The 19,536-nt window shown below is 42.7% G+C and overlaps 1 long non-coding RNA gene across 1 annotated transcript in view; it reads right to left on the bottom strand.

The window, feature by feature from the left end:
- The window catches only part of LOC139692252 (uncharacterized), a 515,972-nt gene that overhangs the window by 460,187 nt on the left and 36,249 nt on the right, over positions 1 to 19,536 (bottom strand). The gene's annotated exons all lie outside the window — the stretch shown is intronic.

Raw genomic sequence — 19,536 nt, 5'->3', positions numbered from 1 at the left:
TTCCATCCCTCGTTTCTTTATGTTGAGGGAACCCCCACGCCGTCCGCATTCTACAGCGGTGTGCCCCAGTCTCTACCTGTGATTTTATGGGCGGAGACCCTGAGATGCATGTCCATGTATTGGTGGAATTTCCCCTTCATTCCTGTATGATGTCTTGTTTTGGTGGGGGTTGTGGTATAAATGATTTTGTTTCATTATATATTCCCTTCTCCCGCTTAAAAACTAACTAGTTTGTTGAATGAATTAACCCTTGTTTTGCATTGGGTTTTCCTCCAGCATGCATACAAATTTGAACGATATTTCGGAATGTCGCCTTCTTAATTATCAGTTCTACACGACCTATCTTGTTATGGTGGATGTCTGTCGCATAAATGGGTTTGGTTCATTTTAATTCAATTTTTTTGCATTGTAAAAAACTAATTAACCCTGTTTTGAATTGGGTCTTCCTCCAGCATGTATACAAACTTGCACGCCATTTGATAGTTTTTTAACGAATAGTTTTCCCTTTCCCCTTCCTCCCTTCTCATTTAACCTTCCCACCTAATGCTCGCACGCCCTGCCACACACCTCTTTAGTGGATCGCGGGGTATTAACGTCGATGTCGATTCGCTCGCGCGAGACGTAAGGACCAATGGGGGATGGCGGGGGAATGTCGCATGCGACCCAAGCACGGCGCGTCTCACCGGGAGGAGAGCCGATGACTCACGGCGAGACGAGACACGCGCGTGCCCTTTCGCACGCTGGTCCACTGACTCCTCCCCCGCCCCCTCTCCAGCAGCAAGCATCTCTACCTACCCGCACACTCTCTCTCTCTCTCCCCTCTCTCCCCCCTCGCGAAGGAAGCCAAGGACGGCCGCTGTCCGCCGGTCCCCCCATTCCCTTTCACGCTCTCAATGGGATAACGGGGCGAGTGATTACGTCACGCGCACGTGATCTTGTTTATGAAAGGAGCGCAAGGGGAGAGAGAGAGGACGTTCTCCCCTCGGGACAAATGCGACTCTCACTAATTGGGCAAAAGTGCCCCGCCGCAAAATACGTGCAACGTGTTCACGAGACATCGAGAGTATTGGTGGCGATGAGGAAATTCAGGCGGCTCACGTACGTCAATGAGGTCCATTGTTGACATTATTAACGCCATTTGTTTGCTCTATATTATCGCTGCAAATCCCAACGTTAAACATGTGCTTTAGCGTGCTTACGTATTTACAAGGCGTTGTGATGCCGTAAATGCAGTCATCAGAAATCAATGTTATAATACCGAAAATTAGAATGCAAAAAATATCAAATGTGACTGAGAAAGATTAAATACGAAGAATTTGCGATGCTTATCGTCTGTGGCAATGGTCGGACGTCCACTGCGTTTTTCATGAACAATTATGGTTTCTCTAGGCTCGCAACCACGATATTTTACTATCCATCGATATGCAGTAGACCTATCAACAGCATCGTCTCCATAAACAGCCTTTAGATGACAATGTACCTCAGTAGGAATCACTTTTTCAGCTAAAAATTCGACAACAGCTCGCTTTTTAACTTGCGTTGACAAAGCGCTAGAATACGTCTCCAAACTACTGCTCCTCAAAATACACTGGATGAATGTAACGACCAAAAACCTGCGCATGCGTGTTGAGGGGGAATGTTACTTCCACATGTCACTACGAGTGCTTCTGAAGGTCATTTTGTTCGTGGTCTACAAGCACGCGTGCATCAGGTTTCAACCTACCCTCGTATATTTAGCATTTAAAATGCGCTACATATAAAATGCTACTTTTGCTCGATATTGGACTATATACCTGTACTTAACTGCATTGGAATTTATTTGTCAAGAGATAACCTAGGTGATCAATTGTCCGAGGCGTGATGAAGATTGAAAACGTTTTGTTACAACTCTACTACCCGTGATACTCTAGGTGACGTGTACTGAAAAAAGAACACAATATAGTATGCCTTGAAATAAAAGAATAACTATATCATGGGATCAAACCTTAATGCATAAACGCATATATAAACATACATAAACGCATACATCTCTTATGTCTGCATGTGAATGCTATTAAATAATATATTGCTCATTACAGAATAGCTTGCCCTGTTTTGGTTATTCTTTAGTTTCCCCTTCCATCCCTCGTCTTCCTCGTTGGGGGGACCCTCCCGCAACTTGCAGCCTATTGTCACGTTCCCCACCTGTGTCTTTTGCGGTAGGAGATCATTGTGTGCTGCAGGTCCATGCGGTAGTGGAATTTCGCCTTCTTACTTCTCATATTGTAGTTTGCACGTTGAAATACTATATTTACCACACTCTAAGGTTCATGTGTTTGTTAGTTGATAGTATATGCATTTGCATGCGTTTGTGTTACAAAGGTTTTTGCACGTATGCATAGGCCACTACGAGTGTAGGTTAGAATGAATATGTCGACTTTACATGTGGTTTTATTATCTTTTACGGGTGGTGACCTAACACCCCCCGCCACACGCCCTTGCGGCGGCTTGAGGGGTATTATGTAGATGAATATGTAGGCATATGGAGGAATGTTATTGTTACTAAACGGATAGATTCGAGTAATCATTTTCCCACGCACTATTAGCGACAACAATAAAAGGAGGTTCACCTATGAGAGTAATAGGTTCACGCTGTCGAGTATAGGGGTTGTTTAATAAATTTTAAAACATCCCCCGCCACACGCCCTTGTGGCGGCTTACGGGGTACCATTTTGATGTATATGTAGACTGTTACCATATAAATAGAGTTAGGAGCGGATCGGATGAACAGTTGAGGATTGAATATTCAAAAATCAACTCACAGACTAATTTTTCACAAAAAGAAATGGGCAAACATTCTGCGACCATTACTTGGTTTCATGGGGCGGCCGAGGAGGTTTTCCGTAGCGCGTTCGACTTGCTCCCATAGCAGCAAGCGGAGACTTCGAGATATAAAAGGAAGAGGCGCTCCGTTTAACAGTTATTGAACTCCGATGGGAGTCGGTGATCCGAGAACCGCATTAGGAAGTGGATGATGGAGAAGGGGTCAAGAGGGAAGAAGAGTCATTTCTTTGCTGCTCCGCCCGCCCCCCCTCGAGTGAAAACACGGCGCGCACAGCGGAGGAGAGGACTCTGCACCAGATTGCCCGCGACGCCAAGCTCCCGCCCCTGATCAGTACGGCGTAAAGCAAGCAACAAGGTTGGACTGCACCGATGAAGTATGATTCCGATGACACAACGAGAGATGCCACGAATGAATGGGGGTACCGAATACTCTGATAGTATAGGAGAGGAAATGGGAGCACCGCTCTGATGCTCTTTGTCTCCGGACTTTCAATATGCGCAAAACAATCTTCCTTTTTTTCGAACAGACCGTCCAGAAAAGGAGAAGTTTTGGAAGGAATTCCGATCTGAATCAATGAGCGGGTGGATATGATAATAGCGACTTAATCATTACAAAAACATGCTGCATACGGTGGCGCAAAAGTAAACGTCGTATTTCGCTGTTTATGCACTACAGGCCATCTCCTTTAAGATTGCACGATCGACTCAATCTGTTCTTTTCTACCATCAATATTTAGTAAATAATAATTTCAAAACAAAAATACCATAATTACGAAAAGCACAGGGCGCTCTTTACTTTCAAACTGTGAAAATTAGAAAAGACATTACTTCGCTAATTATACGAACTACCTGAAAAATGATTGGTATTTCCGATCGTAAAAAAATAAAAAGTATACCGACTCGATATGCACATATTGGACATTTAAAAGTTTTTATACCAAATACTACGAATATTTAAATTAGAAGTAGAAGAACGAGGAAGAGTTATGAATGAGGGGGTTTATTTTTTTAAAAAATGCATACGTTTCTGACGGTTTTTAAAATGTACTGAGCAGCCCCAGAACACCTTAACCGAAAATGACCAGAAATGGTGAGCTGAACAATTACGAAATCCAAACAAAAATAATAATAGGCAAGGAATTCAATACGCGGTGCATGGCGGTCACTTATCGGAAGCATGCAAAGAGGATGAAGTACGTATGCATTCTCTATGGGGAACGTTGAGCGGTTTCCAGATGTTCTTACCTCGTGGAATCATCATCCGAGAGATGAAGAAATGAAGGTGGGGGGAGAGAGAGGAGGGGTCAGAGTCAGGCAGGATTAGATTTGCGGTTTGGGAAAAGAATGAAAGAGAGAAGCTCAATGAAATATTTAAAAGGACCCGAAACCAAAATGGTTCATAAATACGTTATAAAACAGAAGGAGAAAAAATACCAAGATCCTTTAGAGTAGAGAAATAAAATACTAGTAACAGATGACGCAGCAGGGAATATCCCTAGATAATTTTCAAGTTCATTTCATATAAAACTTCGCGTTTTGTACATTTCCAAAATTTATTATATTATGTAACAAATTCAGAGAGTAAAAACATTCGCCTCGACCGGAATTCGAACCCGGATCCCTCGATGTCCGGCCGATTGCTTAAGCCGGTTAAGCTATCGAGGCCGTCCTCTTAAACTCGGAAAAATCCGGGTTAGAATCACGGTCAAGGCGAAGTATTTTTACACTCTGAAATTGTTGCATTGAAATACATATTACCGATGACTCCGTTAAAAGGTATTGTTGCAGCATCTCCTCCGCAGTTTCTTAAAATATAACAATTTCACAATTATATACACCCAAAGCCTTAGGTGGAGAAAAAACCCACTTAGGCGGGAATCGAACCCGCGACCTCTGGGCTGGCAGACGAGGGCATTACCCCGCCGCCACCGGGACCGGGAAAATAAATTATACGTCGATACCATGGTCGTATAAAAATGTAATAAATTGTGGAACTGTACAAAGTATAATCCAAAATGAATAGTAGCAAGATCCACGAAGTCCCGCCGGAAACCATCAACATAATGTTCAAGCATTTATTGATAGAAGAAGTATAATAAAAACTAACAGAAAATGCTGAAAGTTTACATTCCCAGCGAAATAAAAAAGTTTTTAACAATAAAAAGAAATTTTTAATATGAAATAGTTATCGCTAAAAATTGTTATAAAAAGAACACAAGTGCGACAGATCTCATAGGGGATTTAGGCTGGGACCCACTTGAAGTGCGGAGAGAACAAGCGAGGCTTAGACTTTTAGAAAGGTTCAGAACAAACGAGTTTAACTATGACACTGAAGGAATTCTAATGGCCCCACATTACTTAGGTAGATCAGATCACAAAGCCACAAAGATAAACTAAGGGAGATAGATTCCAGGACAGATAGGTACAAATACTCATTCTTTGCCCGAACAATCAGAAATCATAATAGTAAGAAACCGAAGTCACTTTAGAAATATTAAAAACATTGAATTTACAAGTCGGGACAAAATTATACAGAGCAAATACATCAGTTATATTTGTAGTTCCATGTGTATGTTAGTTGGTAGTTTGAGTGCTTGCTTGTGTGTGGGGTGCAAGGGTTTTCGTATAAATGCATACCATGTTTTGTTTGTTGAGTGTATAAATTCGTGGCTTTGGCATGCAGTTTTTTTTCTTAATTACAGGTGGTGCCCTAACACCCCCCGCCACACGCCCTTGCGGCGGCTTGCGGAGTATTAAGTAGAGGTAGATGTCGAAGTATTGACTTAAACCTTAGATAAAATCTCCTAAAGACCTTTGTGAGGAGGAGATTGTTTTACGGCGGTGAAACGTGTCGTGTAAGATCAACGGAGCGTATGAAATTGGAAACACTCGGCGTGTTGGGCTATAGAAGATCCTACGAAAGATAAAGAAGAGCAACCCACTCTCTGGGAAGTATTTCAGCAAATAAGGAGAGAGGGAAATATAGTGCGAGGATAAATAAATAGGAAGAATTGTAGACAAAGACCGAGAAAGTAACGTCCAAAGCAGACCATGGAAAGGATCGGAGTGTAGCTGCCATGTGCGGAGATTAAGAGACAAGACGAAATTGGAAATGGATAGAATGGATGCATTTCAAGAATACAAACAAAGAAGACGCCAACTAGCGGAACATTTTCGAAGCAGCGCGATACGAGAATACATAGGAGGGTTGTGCGTAGAGGGAACACTTTGAGATATCATGGGCATCGTGCTTCGGTTTCGTGCTTTATTTTGATTGGCAAGCTTCATTTGTCGACTGATTTCAGTGTCGCCATTAAAAGTTTTGGGGATTTATATTTTTTGTAGAGTAAACCTTTTAGTTTCCGTTTCGCCATTGATTTCGTAAAGCTGTTGGTTGCATCTTATTAAGGGTTTTCATTGTTGTTTGTATTAATTTTAATATTAATTATTAGCTGTGCATTTTATACTTACAGTATGTCCATCATCATTTCTTGAAAGATACAATCGCTGGCATTGTTCCCCGCTGCCTTCCTCCTAGGTGTATTTTACGTGACACCATCACTGACGCCCTCCTGGGGTCATAGGTCTTTTGCAGTCGCCTCAATAAAGGAAGATACGCTACTAGCTTCTTTCTGGCTCATACCCTACGACCCATCCATCATGGTTGACCCTACCAGGATCAATTATCGTCGCCCCGGCCAGCGCGCAACTCTCTCAGGGGTTTTCGGAACGCGCGAGCCCGTCCACCACGTCAAGATAGGGAATTACAAGGAAGCCGTGGATTACGGACGAGATTCGTAAGCTGATAAAAGAGAGGGAAGGAGATGCGATAGCGCAAACATTGAATAAGAAAGAAGTACGTTCAAAGAGTTGAACAATTAACTGTGGTTGGAAACTAATAGGGCGAGGGGTGCGCGGCGGAGGACGCGTGAAATGGGTGCACCTTACAGGAAAGAGAAAGCACTGTCAGTTCATCTTGCCATTTCCTCTGCAGAAGAGGGGAAAAAACGGGCAAAACCAGGCATCAGGCTCCCGCTACATTGATGTCTTCCTCATTCGCCTTCTTTTATTGGACTCCTGCTGTCTATTGAATTGAAGAGAATTGACCATTCAAGTCAGGACAATTACTCCTTGGTGATGATAAAGTTTTAGCCTTAATTAGTAATTGGAAGCACGCTAAGGTTGCATCTACATGTGCATAATACCCCGCAAGCCGCCGCAAGGGTGTGTGGAGGGGGGTGGTCGGTGACCAACCATGGATGCACAGGTTACGGTATACAAATTTCATTATTTAATAGGCCTTTCAAATTAAAAGCCTTAAAAGTTTTCATTTCTTGATTCCTTTCTCACTCAGATCAGAAGGTGCTTACGATGGGATGAACTTCCTATTGTTTAGTCTCTTGGAAACCTGAGGAATGATTTGTTTTGTGTTTAAAACTCATATTATGCTCATTTACACCTACATCTACATCCTTCCCAGCAAGCCTCCGCAAGGGCGTGTGGCGGGGGGTGTTAGGTCGCCAACCGTAATTAAGAATAAAACCGCATGCAAAACCGACACACACTTAGAGTAACTAATGCCATTACGATCAGCACATCGCTAGGCCGGCTTCGAATGCTCACACAATCTAACCAGCCTCGTCTTTCACAGTTACCTTGAGGGTAGACTGAAAAGTAATGCACACATGCTTGTAGACCACAAACAAAATGACCTTCAGAAGCACTCCTGGTGGTACGTGGAAGTAACATCCCCCCTCAACACGCATCGCAGGTTTGAGGTCGTTACATTCATGTAGCGTATTTTGAGAATCGGAAGTATGGAGACGTGTTCTAGTGCCATGTCAACACGAGTTAATTTTTCACTCAATTTGATATTGGGAGTTGAATGATGAGCCTCGAACTGATGCAATATCACCCCTCAAACGTTCAATCGGCCACGCTTCGTGACGTCTCCTTTACCCTCGATGCGTCAGTCGTTTTGAGAAATGACAACAGCGCCGCGGTCGGTGATTTGAAGGTCCTAAATTAACCACGATCCAATCGACAGATTATTAAACAAAGAAGAAAACATATTTTACCCATTTTTCCATGACATTTTCTGATCCATGAGAAGACCAGTGATCCTCCTTTACAAGACTTCATTCGTAAACACGTCTCAGAACCCTTATGAAAATTGAATCCCACCGTATCCTGTACCAGGATCCCCTGACCCTGGATAGAGAGAGAAGCCGGGAAGAGGCTAATCCTGGTGAGGAGCAAAGGATTACGAGCGAAACCACTGTGACGGGGGGGGGGGCAGGGGGGCCTCTCTAAGAAAACAAGCGAAGCCACACAAAGCGAAGGGCACGAGGCGAGAGAAACGCCCAATGAGATGGCGGCAGCCCGATGCGAGGTTGACACTCGCCGCCCAAAAGGAGGCTAGATCAAGGGCCGGCGGACTCACACGTACATATAATTAGAGGAGAGAGGCTATCTGCTACGCACCGGATGACTGCAACCACTAAGGGCTGCAAGCACTAGCGCAAAAACTCTCAAGCGAACATTTCAACATAATTAAGTCAAATACAATTGTCTCTCTCTGATCTCCTCCATCACGACCGACACGACCACGACACCAGAGAAACACACCTAAGGGTTTAGTGGGCAGCATTTAATATATATTCGTTTGCTGCAAGCCAAATCCCACAGCTGCGGATCAAAATTATTGCTACGACTTCATTCTGGCTTCGATTTACGAGTATGATGGCGTGGCACTGTCGTCCATTGTTTCCCGCCTATACTTCGCGCCGAAACACCCCTATGTAATCAATAATCACGCCTCCGCGCCATGCTTGATTCCGATTGACATTCGAATATCACATCTGGGGAAAAGTAGTGGGTGCCATTTACCATTCTCTTATGATGTGGAGTCACACCCGATGTGGTATCACACCCGATGCGGTGTTTCACCACGATACAAACTAATTTGTGTGTGTGGGTCAGGGTAGTCCAGGGGTAGAGAGACTACTGACCGGAGGGCCCGGATTCAATTCCTGGGCAAGGCACTCTGGGCACCTGCAGCTCCACCCAAGCTAAAGTGATTTTTCGGATACTAGGTCTTCCTGGGAAACCATAACCGGCACAGGGAAAGGAACTGGCCCTCCTACCCTGATATGTGAATTTCACACGCCGTCGGGCTTAGTACTGAGGGTGTTTGTGTGTTAATGTATACACACACACACACACACACATATATATATATATATATATATATATATATATATATATATATATATATATATATATATATATATATATGTATGTGTATATATATATATATATATATATATATATATATATATATATATATATATATACACATACACATTTGCATTTTCACACATATATATCGCCGGATTAATGCGAAATAGTCCCGCATTTCACTCGTACGAAACCCCTCGACTCGTGAAATTACACTTCACGCTCATGCGCGTAGTTCGGGTATAAGGTACTGATATGGAGGGGAGGGGCGATTCTGTACACCGCGCAGTACGTACTACGGCTTCTCTGGGAGAAACCGTACGCTAGGGAATCACGGCCATATTTGCCGTGGCATCTCTCGAATTTGAACGTCGTCGAGTCATTGAAACGAACCTCGGACGTGTTCACCGACAGACCTTCGGGTGCTCCAACGACACCGTATACACACGTTACATGTACGTATATACATGCTTGTGCAAGCATATGTGACGAAAATGAACGGCTTTCCTCTCTCATGGACGCCAATTTGGTTCAAGTTTGTTCCCGCCTCGCTGCTTAATGTGAATATAAATTCGGCAACATCACTGTGCAGAGAACGTTAAACATTTACCGGCCACTTCCGTTCATTTCGGAGAGGATTCAATTTCTTCCTTTTGCTCGTCAAAATTTAAAACTGGAAGAGATACTCCCTCCGGCAAGAACGAATCCATCGAGATGCCACGGCAAGTGTGTCCGCTATTCATCCGTCAAGAACTTTCCCGAGTTTTCTACAGAATATGTTTCCAAGACGTTCCACGTCTCCAATCAATTCTTCATACGTTTAGCCAAGTGGTATTGATCATAGATTGTTCCACCCTCCGAAGGAGAAATGGGCGACACAAGAGGAAAGGACAATATGAAAAGCAATCATACAACCTCATAAAGGATAGAAACGGTGAGTTTGTTGGCACGCAAATAAGAGGGGCCGCATTGGCCAAGTACACATTCAAACACGAAAACCCGCCATATGGCAAAGGGGCAGTGTGCCGTAAGTATTCATAGATACGTTGAAAATATCGATTAAGTATCGCATCCTGATCAGAAATTCTACCGTATACGCATATTACTGACAGTTGATCCACCCATTGAGGAACGCACATTTTCTGAAAATGACATTAATATTTTGAAACATTAGAGACATTTTGCTTCATAAATAAGGTTAGCCTAAAAAAAGAATGCTAGCGGTAAAAAATATACCAATCTACTATCGCAAATTATAATCCTGCAAGGCCTTGGAACCTTTGTATGGCTGGAATTATCGGCCATTGAAAACAATAAGCTTTTTGCGTGTATTGCGGACAATTAGGTGGCAATACTTTCCAATTGGTTATAAAGGTTGCTCGCACTAATTAAACGGTGCTATGTATGTCCTTGTAACCTTTCCGTTAAGGAAACACATGCACGAGGAGATACTATATGTAATTTAGAAGATAATGACAAGTGCTCAAATGTGCTCAGAGAGTGAGTAAATTACTGAAATTAATATCTGAATTCGGTTTTAATATTTCAGGTTTGGCAAACTCTTTATCACTACTGTAATTTTAAATCGGGATTGGAGGAAATAGGTCAATAAATCGATTGAAAGAAGAGCGTAAATAATCCAAAGCGCAAATGAATGCCGGTCTCGTATTATCCTTTCCTTCGACCAATCGTAATGAGACGCCAAGAGGTCGAAGAGGGTGCGACTCAAGTGGCAGGCCCACAGAATACCCTGCAGGCCGCCGCAAGGGCGTGTGACGGAAGGACACCCCCGTAAGGACACCCCCATAAAAGGGAATGAAACCGCATGCAAAACCAACAAATTCATACAAATCTACACCCACAGAGACATATATTCACGCAAATCCATTTTAACACGCATGCAAATACATGTACTATCAACTAACATACACATGTTACGAGGGCGGTTCAATAAGTACCCGTGTTTGACGACAAAGGGCGTTTCTGAGGGAAGTCTATGTTATCATATTGTGCTACCATCAATCAAACGATTGTGAAACAAGTTTCAGACTAATTTAAAGGTTAGTTTGGATTTGGCAGCCGTTCAAGTAAGACGTGTTTCGTGATTTTCACTAAGATGGAAAAAGAGCAGTATCGTTCGGGAATTCGCTTTTTATTTTTGGATGAAAAGAAATGCGAGGAAATAAAAGCAAAGTTGGATGCTGTTTATGGGGACACTTCGCCATCTATGACCACAGTTAGATATTGGTTCAACGAATTTAAACGTGGGCGAACATCGGAGAGTTTTTGATGATGAGCGACCAGGACGCCCGGCAGACGTGGTTACCGGTGAAATCATTCAAAAAGTCCACGCCATGATTCTCGCTGATCGACGAACGAAAGTGCGCGAAGTAGCAGAGGCCGTGGGTGTGTCGACCAGAACGGCAATTAATATTTTACATGATAAGTTGGCGATGAAAAAATTGTCGGCCCGATGGGTGCCGCTATTGCTCACAATTGCCGCGCCACGATTGCCGCCAAACTGCATGAACTACGTTATGAATTGCTGTCGCACCCCCCGTATTCACCCGATCTGGCTCCCTGCGACTTTTTCTTATTCCCTAACATGAAGAAATGGCTTGCGGGAAAAAATTTAGCTCAAACGAGGAAGTTATCGCCGAGACAGAGGCGTATTTTGGAGAGTTCGACAAATCCTATTTTTTTGGGGGGGTTAAAAAAATGGCCGGAACGCTGGGAGAAGTGTATCTTTCTAAAAGGGGACTATGTTGAAAAAAAAAGATAATGTTTTTGAAAAAATAGTGTCTTCATTTCTAACACGGGTACTTATTGAACCGCCCTCGTATGTCTACGCGTACTCTCCGAATACATCTTATGTCTACGCAGCGTTTACTGACTTGTAAATCTAATTTATTTTACCATTTCTATGATGACTTTGGTTTCTTACCATCATGATTCCTGATTGTCCGGGGAAAGAATGAGTATCTGTACTGGAATCCATCTCCCCTGTCTTACGTATTATTTTTGTGGTGGTATCTACCCAAATAGTGTGGGGTCATTATCATTCATTCTGTCTTATTGTTAAACCTTTTGCCCTGGCCCTTTGTAAGAGTCTTCAGTCTCGCTTGTTCTCTTCGCATCTCAAGCGGCTCCCGGCCTAATTGCCCCAAAGGGCCCGTCACACTCGTCTTCTTATCGCAACACATGGCATCACGCATTTTACATCATAAAGGTGGGCACCAGAAAACTTAAACGAAAAGACTAACGAGGAAATATGAGTAATTCAATTTTTCAAATGATAACTCTCTCTAACAAATTATAACTAAAGCGTGACTTATAAAGAACAGAAAAAATTGTAAAATTTCATTTTTATGGATTACAATGGAACTTTCCTAAAATAAATTGCATCAAGGTTAGAGATTGGTACGAAGAATTACACTCTTCCTCTCAATTTATTTTTACATTTAGTACTTATAACTTTACTTTTTGTATTTTTATGCTATTTTACCGGTTAAAGAAGGTGTTTGATGGACACAGATGGACTAAACACTACTAGTACATTACTAGGCCCTGCCAAACACGGCAATAAACACCGCGCCTAACACCTTACATTCTTCAACTCCGCATACTTTCCGCCTCGCTTCATTCCTTCCAACAAGCCGGAACCTTTCATCCGTCTTGCTTCGCATCCATTAGATTCTCTCCTCGGTATACTGCGAAGGCCTCGCACGGGGGATAACGAGAGTAATTCGCAGTGGGATAATTTCTCCTCGAGAGCGCTGATTGATGAAAGTTGAAAGTCTAAGCTGCGCGTTCAAAGTTGAGAAAGAGAGGATAGGCATTACGTCCCAGACATTTATAAAACTGGGCAAGCTAGCACAGGACTGGATCGTCTCATGCTCTGAAACCTAAGCGGAACGCTCGAATTTTTCGTTATCCGCCATTACGGGGAGAGGGGGATGTAGAGGAAAGGGAATTTGCATCCACCCTAAATCATCGGAACCGAACACATTGGTAATTGACCTGCATGCACGAAATCAGGCGTCGTGGCGATCCCCTCCTAGCCAGGGTAAGAACTCATTTTTATGGATTCCCATTTCCGACAAATGTGTGACGTCCCTCGTCCCGATTTTTCTCCCGTGCGTTTGGAATATGGTTACCCATATTTTTATCGAATCATATGACTCATCGCTTCGCGTGCCGAACTGATGTGTGCCCCGAACTTACCACACCTGAATGTGATTTTTAAATATTTTAGTACCCTGCAAGCCGCCGCTAGGGTGTGTGGCAGGGGGAGAATAAACACCAGACTATTATTGATGGTTTCAGGCGTAACTTAATGGAATCGATTCATATTGGAAATGAAAATTTGTATTTTTGTGATTCCACAGAAAATCTAAATCGTTATGACCCGGGTTTCGACGTTCAACGGTCGACCTGAAGATGACGTTGAATGTCGAAACACGGGTCGAATCGAAAGAAAGTTTCTATGGGATCACAAAGTTACAATTTTTCATTTCCAATACACCACACTAATTTCGATCCATATATTTTTACCTCTACTGCGGTCGGACAATGTTATTTTGATAAATTATCGTTCGTGGAAAAAATGACACCTTAAAAAAAAAGTTCCGCACTTGATCTCTCTCATTTTACTGGCATGATCTCTTCTACAGTGGGGGTAATAATACATTTTCAACATCACTGCTATAGAAACTTCCTTCCAATTTATGCAAGGGATTTAATCTGTAATTTAACCTTCGCTCCGTGAGGGATTCCCAGCCTAGCCGCTCTCATATTTTGGATGCGCTACTAAGTTTATCATAACAAAATTTTACAAATCTAGCTCCTCTACGCTGCACGCGATCCAATTCGGCAATCAATCCAACGTGGTGAGGATCTCATATGTATACTTGCAGCATATTCTAAATTAGCCCTAAACAGCGAAAGATAATATTCCTCTTTGACCTTTTCATCACATTTACCCAAAGTCTTCTAATAAATCCTAATTTTTTGTTAGCTTGTTCACATATTTTCCATATGTGTTTCATTTAGGAGATATCGTTAGTGAGGGTAACTTGGTAAGGCCTTAGTAAGGCCTAAATTCTTCCGCAGTAGGTAAAATGTACACTTATTTAAGACTAAATATGCCGCTTGTATTTATATGTGTGCAAAACCATTCACGTTTTTCCAGGGATTCCAACTGGATGTTTTTATCCTAACCCTCACCCATTAAACCACCGCCCACCCTATTCCTCATCAATTATCTTTTCCAACTGAAGCTTGCACCCCCTGCCGCACACCTCTTTGGTGAATCGTGTGGTATTTGTGTAGATACATACAGATTCGGGGTTTTCTAGAGCCAGTTCATGCGATGATTTGCTGATAATAAGTACCGATATCACAACTTCAAGGAACATCGTTCTCTCGGGGAATACACGATTCCCATATCATCTTCTTTATCCTCTATCTGTACATGTAATTTCCAACTTTAAAATCCAAAATTAACCGGTCTTTTTCCCATTTCTTCATGAATTTTTGAAGGAGGTCATTTATTCTGGATTTTTTTCTACCCAATTTGGAGTGGCATGTGTTGGAAGCATAATCAATAATTCTCCGTTCCTTAATCTGGGAAGGTATAACTGGAAAAAAGACATCATCAGTTGAGAGAGAAATAATTGTGGGACAGGTACGGGCATGGCACTTGAGATTCGAAGGAGGGATTGGGAAGCTGGAAAATGCGGAAGAAGAGATGAAAGAACAGGTCCAAACGCACCAGGAATCAATCAGCAAAATAACTTGGATTGGGCAGGATGGAGTGACGGACGAGCGAAATGAATACTCAAGACACGACGAGAAGGAAATGGGAGTTTCCATTATACTGAAGAAAAGATAATGAAGGAGACCGCATAACGGGTGTATCTATATGCCCAAGCCAGATCTCAAGGAGGCATTTAATCCGCAAGGTCTGTCGGCATGCCCAAGACTAACCACACAGAAAATGACTTGACAGTAGCTCATGAACGAAAGACAGAATTCCCACTGTTAGTAAAAGCTGATGGGAACCTAATCATAGCGAGTGATGGAGTCACACTGGTATACGCAGAGGGCAAATATGTAAGCCGTTCAGTGTTGTATGGGTTTAGGAAATAATAAAACATAAGACAAAATTTAGTGGGGTACAGTGGAAACTAAACGATACAAACTGGAGGGGCTCTACCCAAACGTTTCGTTTTAAACAGAAGTCGTACGGAACTAGTTTCACACTAATTTTTTCTGTAACTTTGAGTAAAAGTAGGAAAGTGTATTTTGCATCTAGACACAAACTTGTGACAAAAAAGCAAAATAAATTCATTAAACAGATGAACTTATCAAAATCATTCACGCTGAGATTTCAGCAGCGTAAACAATTTCTTAAAGACATTTTCATAATTGTATGTACGTGCACTCATTGGTGCGGAATGGATAATGCCGATGAGGGCTTTAGCGATGAGTTACGAGAAAACGATCGGTTATGAAACTAGTGAAATGGAGAACTCGAGTCAAAAATTTCGTTTCGATCGATAAAAAAAAATAGCACGAACTTATTTGTAGAGCACCGAAAAATATTTTCGTGTCTACTTCTATTTTATTGCTAATCCTTTTGTGAGAAACAAATTAATTTACAAGGTTTGTACAAAAGGTATCGACAACAATTTTCTCCTGACGTGCGCGTGAAGTGCTGATTTCAGACCATCGGTTAAGTGTGGGCAGGATCGCAGATCGTATTGGCATTGATAAGATGACATTGCACACGATTATCACTGAAAATTTGGCGATGCGAAAAATCTGCGCTAAACTCATCCCCAAGGTCTTGAAGGACGACCAAAAGAGCAGAGTTGAGTGTCTTCTGGCGAAGAGCTTCTGCAACGACATCGCGACGATTCCCCAACCCCCTCACATACCCAACTTGGTACTAGCAGACTATTTCCTATTCCCAAAAGTGAAATCCTCCCTCCCTCAAAAGACACCACCATTGGACCCTAAGTTCTGTCAAAGAACGTTGCGAGCGTGCCCTTAAGGACCTTCTGCCTACCAGAGAGCCTTCGAGTCGTTAAAATGCCTCTGGCCTTAGTGTGTCGACGCTCTCAAGGGATGTACTTTCAAGAATTTTGAGGAATTGTAGCAATATCTGAAATAAATATTTTTTAACGATACTTTCCCCAATACCTTTTTTTTACAAATCTTGCACATCGAAAAGTATAAGTGCAATTCAGCAGCGCACCGGCATTCCGTGTAAACCAAGATTCCATTTTTTCAGTAGTCGAATTATGTGCACCGCAACGAGAGAATATGCTTGCAGTGAACATCGAGAGAAATATGCGAAAGGTGTAACGATGAAAGATATTGGACCGCGATGTGGCCGCATTCATACGTACAAAGGGTGGAGATTATGAAACCTGCCAGGAAGCAGATGAAAGGGGTAAAATAATGAACTTAGATGTAACAAGAACCCCAGGCAGATACGGAAATGCTAGAGACGTGCTCTAACGGACATCGATGATATATTGGCGCGAGGAAGAGAGGCCGGCACAAAAGAAAGTTATGATCGCAAAAGATCGATGGAATGATATGAAGAAGGCAACACGATTGGCAGAAGGGATGAGTACGAGGGCTATTGGAATTCAATAATTGAGGAAGCTCTCTTTAAGAAGAAGTCACGAACACGAAGCCACCCGATGGACAAGCGATATTGGAATGTAATCCGCAGCAAATACACGACAGAAGATATGCACTGAATGGGCTTAATGGTACACTTTCTCTAAAGACGTGAACACTGGACAATTTCATTGTACATATACATGTACTCGTACATCATCTACCAAAACGACTTTCTGGTTGATTACTGAGTTTATATTATATACATTACATGCATATATATATAACCATAAACAGTAATCAACCCGAAGGTCGGTTTAGTAGGTGATGGTAGAGATCACCCAGTACTAAGCACCTATACAGCGTGTGAAAACACACATCAGGGTAGGGGGGCCAGTTCCTTTCCCTGTGCCGGTTATGGTTTCCCAGGAAGATCTGGTACCCGAAAAATCACTTTAGCTTGGGTGGAGCTGCAGGTGCCCAGAGTGCCTTGCCCGGGAATTGAACCCGGGCCCTCCGGGCATTAGTCCAACGCTCTACCCACTGGACTACCGTGACCAACACACACACACACACACACACACACACACACACACACATATATATATATATATATATATATCAGAACGAACCAATTTGTGCACAGCTCAGCAGAAGCAGTGGAAATATCTAATGTGAACAATTGGTTCCATGCCGAGCCTCGCCCATTCAAAGACACCCCCACAATTTGGAAATAGATGGACAGTTACTCACGAAGATGAAGCGACGACCCCCCCACTTTTGCAGAGATACCTATCAGCCGAATCAGCAGACGAAAACGGAGAATGGTACGAAACGAAAGGGCGCCTTTCGGTCATGGAGAGTCACGCACCCTCTGGGAGGGGGGGGGAGAGGTTGGGACGGAATGTTATTGGGCGCAAAGATAGTCACGGGATGGAGGGGGTGTGATGGCCACCAAATCGTCCTCCTTTCCCCACCCCACCCATTCTTCTCTCTTCATTCGCCGCTAACCTCACCCCACCCCGTGTGGACCGGGGGAAGAACCATTCGGCAAGGGTTATGACCAAGTACTGACGCAAAGCCCTCGGCGAACCCCAGAAGTTGGAAAATCAGAATCGGGATTTGCACAGGTCGTGACCTCATCATCACAGCCCGGAATTTGACGCCGAAGAATAAATGTAAGACTGCGTAGAAAGAAATCTCAAAAAGAAAGTTCAGCAAAATGTTGCAATAACGTATTGGCATGCGGTTAGCGTGAAAGCCCCATGGGATTCATGGCACTGAGCCGCCGACCGCAGGGACCAGCCGTCAAATCCGGCGGATGTCTCTGGAGACGACCCTGGATAAAAGAATTCAAGGATTGAGATTTTCTGTGTACTTGGCCGGCGATGTACCAGGGTAGACTGAAAACTAATGCACACATGCTTGTAGACCACAAACAAAATGACCATCAGAAACACTCCTGATGGCATGTGGAAGTAACATTCCCACTCAACACGCATGCGCAGATTTGAGATCATTACATTCATCCAGTGTATTTTGAGAAGCGGAAGAATGTTGACGTGTTCTAGTGCCATGTCAACACGAGTTAACTTTTCTTTTTCTCGAATCCAGGACTTGACAGCTGCCTTCACCTCATCGTCCGAGGTGTAATGGTTACCCTTGAGGTTTCTATTGAGTTGAGGTAAAAAATGAAAATCAAAATGCGCAAGATCGGGGAAATAAGGAGGGTGTGGAATCGGTTCAAAACGGCGTGGTACCCATCGTGCACGGATTAAATGGTATCCCAATTGTTCAATAATGAAGCCGACACATTCCTTGGATATTTCAATATGGTTTGCGAAACGCTTTTGAGTTATTCGCCAGTCATTTTGAATCAAATCTTCGACGATTTTGCGATGTTTATCGTCTATGGCAGTGATCGGATGTCCGCTGCATGCTTCATCAACAATCATGGCTTTTCCAGGATCGCAACCACGAAATTTTACTACCCATTGATTTACAGTAGACCTACTTAACAGCATCGTCACCGTGAACAGCCTTCAAACAACGATTAATCTCAGTCACTTTTTCAGCAGATAAAAATTCGATAATAGCTCGTTTTTTAACTCGCGTTGACATAGCATTAGAACACGTCTCCATACTTCTTAAAATACACTGGATGAAAGTAACGACTTCAAACGTGCGCATGCGTGTTGAGGGGGGATGTTACTTCCACATGCCACCAGGAGTGCTTCATGACAGTCATTTATTTTGTGGCCTGCAAGCATGTGTCCATTAGTTTTCAGCTTACCCTCGACTGTATTATATGAGCACCCCTATGCGCGGGCACCTTGAGATAATTCTGACTCGGAATGAAGTTCACTGAGATTTAGAATAATAAGTCAGTTTCTTTCATTTCAATCGAGAAGTCAAGAAAATCGAAGAACCCAATGCATTTCCCAAGAAAATCACATGGTCTAGAATTCCTTGAATTCTTAAACGCACGGAAACTTCCCGACACAAATAAACTAAAGCAACAAAATAACAAATGAATAAAAACTACGGACATTTTCTTTCATTGAGTATTCAAAGAAATCCATCAATTTTTATCTGATTAGTGGATTCCATGGATTATCTTATGTATGTTGTGCATAGTGTACCTTATAGATAAGAAACGTTCTATGACTGTTTTATAAGGTGTGAATAACGTTGGGATAACTGTATACGTTGGGGAGGACACTACCTTGAAGGGGACTCTGACCAATAATTTGTTAGTTAATTAATATAGTTCTAGAAATTTTTTAACAGACCTCGTACTTGTTGCTTAGTCGCCAGTGATTCACCATTTGTGTTCGA

Source organism: Hetaerina americana, unplaced genomic scaffold, assembly GCF_022747635.1.
Source record: "Hetaerina americana unplaced genomic scaffold, ioHetAmer1.1.p SCAF_4, whole genome shotgun sequence".
In the NCBI taxonomy this organism is placed as follows: domain Eukaryota; kingdom Metazoa; phylum Arthropoda; class Insecta; order Odonata; family Calopterygidae; genus Hetaerina; species Hetaerina americana.
This window is presented reverse-complemented; position numbering and strand designations above follow the sequence as displayed.